Raw genomic sequence first — 6,000 nt, forward strand, 5'->3', positions numbered from 1 at the left:
GGAACCACTCTTTAGCCCACGGGAAGTCAGCTCGAATGAGGTTTTTCTCTGTTGTCCTCCTGTTTTTTCCACTCTGGGGAGAACAAATCAGCACACTGACGGAAGACAGTGGAGCCCACAAGGCCTGAGGCCACCGTGCTGGGGGCATGGGATAGAGGGCTCATCTCCAGGCCAACAGTTGGGTCCCTCATTTTGTCTGCCCTGTGGAGATCCTGCTTGAGTGCCACGCTAGGCAGTGGGGTTTCCAAAGACAAGACCCATTACTGTCCTCAAGGGGCCTGCCACTGAGTTGGCATAAGACACACTTGAAGCATCTGAGCAGCCATGAGCAGGATATAATTAACCACCAGGTGAGTCTACATCAGCCCCTGCCTCATCTCCTCAGGGAGGAGCATAGCAGTCAGACAACCCATGTGTTGCCAAGACACTAGGGCAAACCAGGCTTGCTGTGGCTTGAGAAGCTACCTGACATGGAGATTCAGGCACTCAACAAATTCTAATTGACCACATGCCATTATCAGGCCCTGTTCTAGGTAAGAGCTGTAAGCAGAAGATAGAAGGAAATGCTATGGGTAGTACCCTGATTTCAGTAAGATTTCTTACAATTTTTTTCATATTGTTATTTTTTTTTTTGGCCGTGCTATGCGGCTTGTGGGATTTTAGTTCCCCAACCAGGGATTGAACCCGGGCCCTCAGCAGTGAGAGCATGGAGTCCTAACCACTGGACCAACAGGGGATTCCCTCATATTATTATTATGGATAATATGAAGAAATGTGGGCCGAATGGTACAGTAAGGAGGATACATAGCTAATTGTTCAACCTACAAAGGGTACTGATCAGTTTCAGTCCAGATGAAGGTTTCCAGTGTGCTCTGTTTTTGGCCCTGTCTCACTCAGTTCCCCCCTGCCCCGCAAATTTACAAAACACTGATATAAAAACACCCATAACTTTCTATATTAACCAACTGTTAAAACTTTGCCATAGTAGCACTCACACTCTTTCTTTTTTCTTTTTTTAATTTTTATTTATTTATTTTGGCTGCGTTGGACCTTCGTTGCTGTGTGCGGGCTTTCTCTAGTTGCAGCGAACGGGGTCTACTCTTCGTTGTGGTACGCGGGCTTCTCATTGCAGTGGCTTCTCTTGTTATGTAGCACGGGCTCTAGGCAGGCGGGCTTCAGTAGTTGCAGCACGCGGGCTCAGTAGTTGTGGCTTGTGGGCTCTAGAGCACAGGCTCAGTAGTTGTGGCACACGGGCTTAGTTGCTCCGTGGCATGTGGGATCTTCTCGGACCAGGGCTTGAACCCATGTCCCCTGCATTGGCAGGTGGATTCTTAACCACTGCACCACCAGGGAAGTCCCCACACTCTTTCTTTCTAATACACACAAAGAACATGCTTGTTTTGGCTGAATCATTTGAAAGTAACTTGTAGACATCGTGATACTTCACGTCTACAGACCTCAGCAGGCATCTCCAAAGAGCAATGACATTCTCCTAAGAACACAATACCATTATTATAACCTAAGAAAATGAACAATAATGCCATAATATCATCAAATACACAGTGTGTGTTAAAATTTTCCCAATTGCTCTATGGCTTTTTTTTTTCTTCAGAATTCAAAGGTTCACATATTGCATTTGATTACATGTCTTTTTAGTTTCCTAACCTAAAACAGTTCCCCTGTCCTTTTTGTCTTTTCATCAGTTTGATCTTTTTGAAGAGTCCAGGTTATTTGTCTTGTAGAATGCTGGATGTATCTGATTGTGTCCTCATTATTAGATCTGGGTTAGACACTTTTGCTACAATGGTTGATGGGTTGTATATTTCTTATTGCTTCCTATCAGGAGGTAAATGATACCAGGTAGTCCCACTACCAGTGATATTACTTTTGGCCACTTGATTAAGATGGTGTCCACTGGGGGGAAAAAAAAGAAAAAGATGGTGGCCACCAGAGTTCTCCCTTAGAGAAACATTTTCCCACTGGTAATTAGTAAAAGTCATCTGTGGGACGGATTTTGAGACCTTGTTAATATAGTTTCCTAAAAATCTGCCACCCAAACGTTTAGCATCCACTGATTATCCCTGTTTGAATCTCGATTTTCTAAGTCTACCATTTCTTCTACATGTATCCAGCAGTACTGTTCTACAGAGAAAAGCATCCTTTCTAGCCCTTCTCTTTCTCTGTCCGTGCTTTGCCGAGTTTTACTGTGGACTAATGGATTGTTTTATTTTGATGCATTAGAATCCATTACTTCCTTATGCTTTCTGTTGCTCAAATTGTCCCAAGTTTGGTCATCCAGCTGGCCCTATATCCTTTTGACATGACCCCATTAGTCTTTAGTCACTTCCTTGTTTCCCGGCCCAACACAACATCCCAGGCTCACCTTGTACTTTCCCTTTCATTTCTCCAGGGAGTCCTAGAACCTTTTATTGGAGAGTAATATTTAGAAACCAAGAAGTGGGTGCTAGGTCTGCTCACCTAATATTTTTATCAATGATTTTAATACAAGGTCAAGGATGCTTATCAGATTTATAGATGACTCAAAACTGGGAGAGGAAGCCTAATGTATAATAGAATCAATATTCAAAATGACCTCACTAGGATGAAATCTGGGCCAGAACCAATAGATTTAAAGGAGATCAATACAAAGTCTTGTGCTTAGGTTGAAAAAGTTAATTGCATAATTTCCGGTTTGGGGGAATCCTAGACCAAAGTCGATATCAAAAAGTAGCTCTGGGGCTTCCCTGGTGGCGCAGTGGTTGGGAGTCTGCCTGCCGATGCAAGGGAGGTGGGTTCGTGCCCCAGTCCGGGAAGATCCCGCATGCCACGGAGCGGCTGGGCCTGCGAGCCATGGCCGCTGGGCCTGCGCGTCCGGAGCCTGTGCTCCACGGCAGGAGAGGCCACAACAGTGAGAGGCCCTCGTACCGCAAAAAAAAAAAAAAAAAAAAAAAGAAGTAGCTCTGGTTGTTTGTTGACATGTACCAGCAGTATTCCATGACTCTCAGGCTGCATTCATTCATTCATTTGTCCAGCCAATACTTACTGAGGGCCTACCATATGCCAGGCACTGTTCTAGAGGCTAGGGATGTGTTAGTTCCCTTCTCAGTCAACATTCTTGGGGGTGAGAAGGTGGGTAGGGAGTTCAGACAATGAAGGAAAACCACAACAAATAAATCATATAGTGTTTTAGATGATGAGTGCTTTGAAGAAACATCTCAGGGCAAGGGGAATATTGGGGGAAGATCTGATTCTTCAAGGTTATCTTTGAGGAAAGATTTGACAGAAACAAGGGAATCAGTCAGTTTCTGGGAAGAGTGCTCCAGGCAGAGAGAGTAGCCAGGGCAAAGGTCCTAATACAAGAGTGTTCACAAGTGTGCCTGGGGTAGAGTGAATGGGGGAAGAGCAGTGGATGATGCAATGGTGGTAGGGGTGAGGTAGCCTAGGGCCTTGCAGACCACTGTAAGGAACCACTGGAGGGTTTTGAGCAGAGGAGTGCCATGACTTGACTTTGGTTTTGAAAAACTCCCTCTGGCTGCAGAGTTGAGAAAAGATTGTAAGGGGCGCAAGGGTGGAAGAAAGGAGACCAGTTAGGCTGCCCTTGCAGCACCCAGGAGAGGGCAGTAACTGGGCCCCCAGGAGGTGGTAAGTGATCAGACTGTAGATTTGCTAGTGGACTGGATGTGAGGAGCAAGTGAGAAGAAAGGAATTAAGGTTTTTAACCTGAGCAATTTAAAGATGGACTTGCCATTAAATGAGATGGGAAAGGCTCACACAGATGGAGCATGTTTTGGGGAGGGAGAAGGGAGAGATCAGGAGCTTGGTTTGAGACCATGTTGAATTTAAGATACCTGTCAGAAAAGAGAGCCTGGTAGAAATGTTGAGGCCAGTTGGAGTTTAGGACAGAGGTCCTAGCTACAGACAGAAACATGGACATCACTGGCTAAAGATGGATTGACACCATTAATAGCGGCAAAGTGTCCCAGGCCTGGGCAATGCTGGAACTACAAGTAGCTGGTGCTAACCACGTCCTATGTGGAATTCTGTGTCCAGGGCTGGGAGCCCCTGTAAAAGGGGTACTGCTGGCCTGGACCATAGCCATAGAAGGGTATTGGGATGGTGGAGGTACAGAAATCATGGAAGCTTGCTGTGCACGAGGAGACCTGGGACCACGTGAGCACTGTGCCCACCCACCCTGTGGGAGGCCCTGGGAATAGGGTGAGAGCAAAAGGTGCCAGCTCTGAGAAGGCTAATTTTGGCTGGGGGTGAAGAGCCATTGCGGCTAATTCCTGGAGGAACTGTCCCCACTGCCATGGAAATGACTGGCAGAGGTTTTCAAAGTCCTTTTGACTTGAACTACAGGAAGAATTACACTTTACTGTGATCCTGTGCACACTTAGGAAAAGTTGAAACAAGTTTCCTAAAGCTTACTTATCGATAATTTCTATGGTCATTGCACTTTGGTATCTTCCATTCTATTTCTTTTTTAATGCTGATAGGGATCCACTAAATTGACTTCAGGAGCCACTAAGGGATCCAGTCTGCAGTTTGAAACCCCTGGTCTCAGCACAACTGAACTCCACCCCTGGGTATTCACACTGCAGGAGGATTGAGGGTGGGTGCCTCTGGAATTCCAGCCTTAGGGAGTACTTTCCCCTGCCAGGCTACGTGCAGGTTGTGGAGAAGGTCCACCTCCTTGGCAGTACATTAAGTCCTATTATCCCACTTAAGCTAATCTTGCCCGGATCCCCCCATCCGAGGTTTGGCTTCGTGCGGACAGAATTCCAAGCGTGGATGACCCCGCAGGGTACCTAGATTAAGTGTTAAGCCTCTAGTGAACACACAAGACCTAAGGTGGAATGACCCGTGCAGAAATTAGGTGCAGAAGCAACTAGCCCCGGAGTCTACCAGCTCGGCGGAGTTCACTTGGTTACGGACAGTGGGTGCCAGGAGCATTGTGGGGGGACGGGGGGGCGCGGCAGGGATAAAGGGAGAAGACACAGGAGCGCAGTGTAGAGACCCAAGCGTTTTCCCAAAGGAACGCGCTGAGGGTCCTAGAGGAGCCGGAAGGGGCCGGGGCGGCTGTGGGAGGGTCTGCGAGGTGGGGGCGGGGAACTAGGGGTCTGCTTTCCTCCGTGCCCCCGCGCTCCCGCGGACTCGGCTGGTACTGATCCCCGGGCTCGGCCCCCTCCGGACGCGCACCAAGCTAGGTGCACCCAGCTGGCGCCCCTTGAGCCTCCAGCGCCCAGGAAGGAGGAAGGGGGAAGGGGTGGGTCGGGCACGAGCTGAGCAGGGAGAGGCTGGACTAACCGCCCAACTTCCTCCTTCAGCCCCTCCCTCCCGCACTCGCGGGCGAGCTTCGACAGAACTGAGCTAGTGGAAGACCGCGGTGCCGCTGGGGGCGGAGGGGCCAGGGTTCGCAGCAGCCCACGTGACCCCATTTCCCACCCGGTTCCAGCCCCCAGGTCCGGAGGCGGGGGCCCGGCGACCGACTCCCGGGCCGGACTTCGCGGTGGGGCCGCCGCCCGCGAGTCCTATAGAGCCACCTGAGCCGGAGCCCGGAGGACGCAGTCGCTCCTCGCTGTCCGAGTCCCGCGCGCCGCGATGGGCCGGGGGAGCCGGCCGCCGCCGGCTCTGCTGCTGCTGATGCTACTGCTACTGCTACCGCCGTCTCCGATTCGGGCGCTCGCCCCTCGGATCAGCCTGCCTCTGGGTGAGTGCTGGGGCGACCCCGCGGGGGACGCGGGCTGGGGTCTGGGGAAGGGGAGGCGGCCGGAGAGGTGCCTCGCGCGGAGGTTGTGGTGACAAAGGAGGGAGGGAGGGAGGGGGTCTGTCGGAGGCTTGGGGTCCATTAGGACCCCTCCTCCTTTCAGAACGGTCCTGGGAAGGAGGGAAAGGAGAGGGGAGCTGTGGGGCCGCGGGCCCCTTTCTTCCATTCTTTTTAATGGACAGGGAGGGGATCTCTCGCCCGCTCTGTCGCCCCGGCTCGCCCCTTGGTAGGGC

General features: G+C 50.6%; 1 pseudogene; it reads left to right on the forward strand.

Moving 5' to 3' along the window:
* LOC136118527 (acireductone dioxygenase pseudogene) overlaps positions 1-5,644 on the forward strand; it is a 59,510-nt pseudogene extending 53,866 nt beyond the window's left edge.
* The last annotated feature ends 356 nt before the right edge of the window (positions 5,645-6,000 follow it).

This window comes from Phocoena phocoena, chromosome 2, assembly GCF_963924675.1.
Source record: "Phocoena phocoena chromosome 2, mPhoPho1.1, whole genome shotgun sequence".
Classification (NCBI taxonomy): domain Eukaryota; kingdom Metazoa; phylum Chordata; class Mammalia; order Artiodactyla; family Phocoenidae; genus Phocoena; species Phocoena phocoena.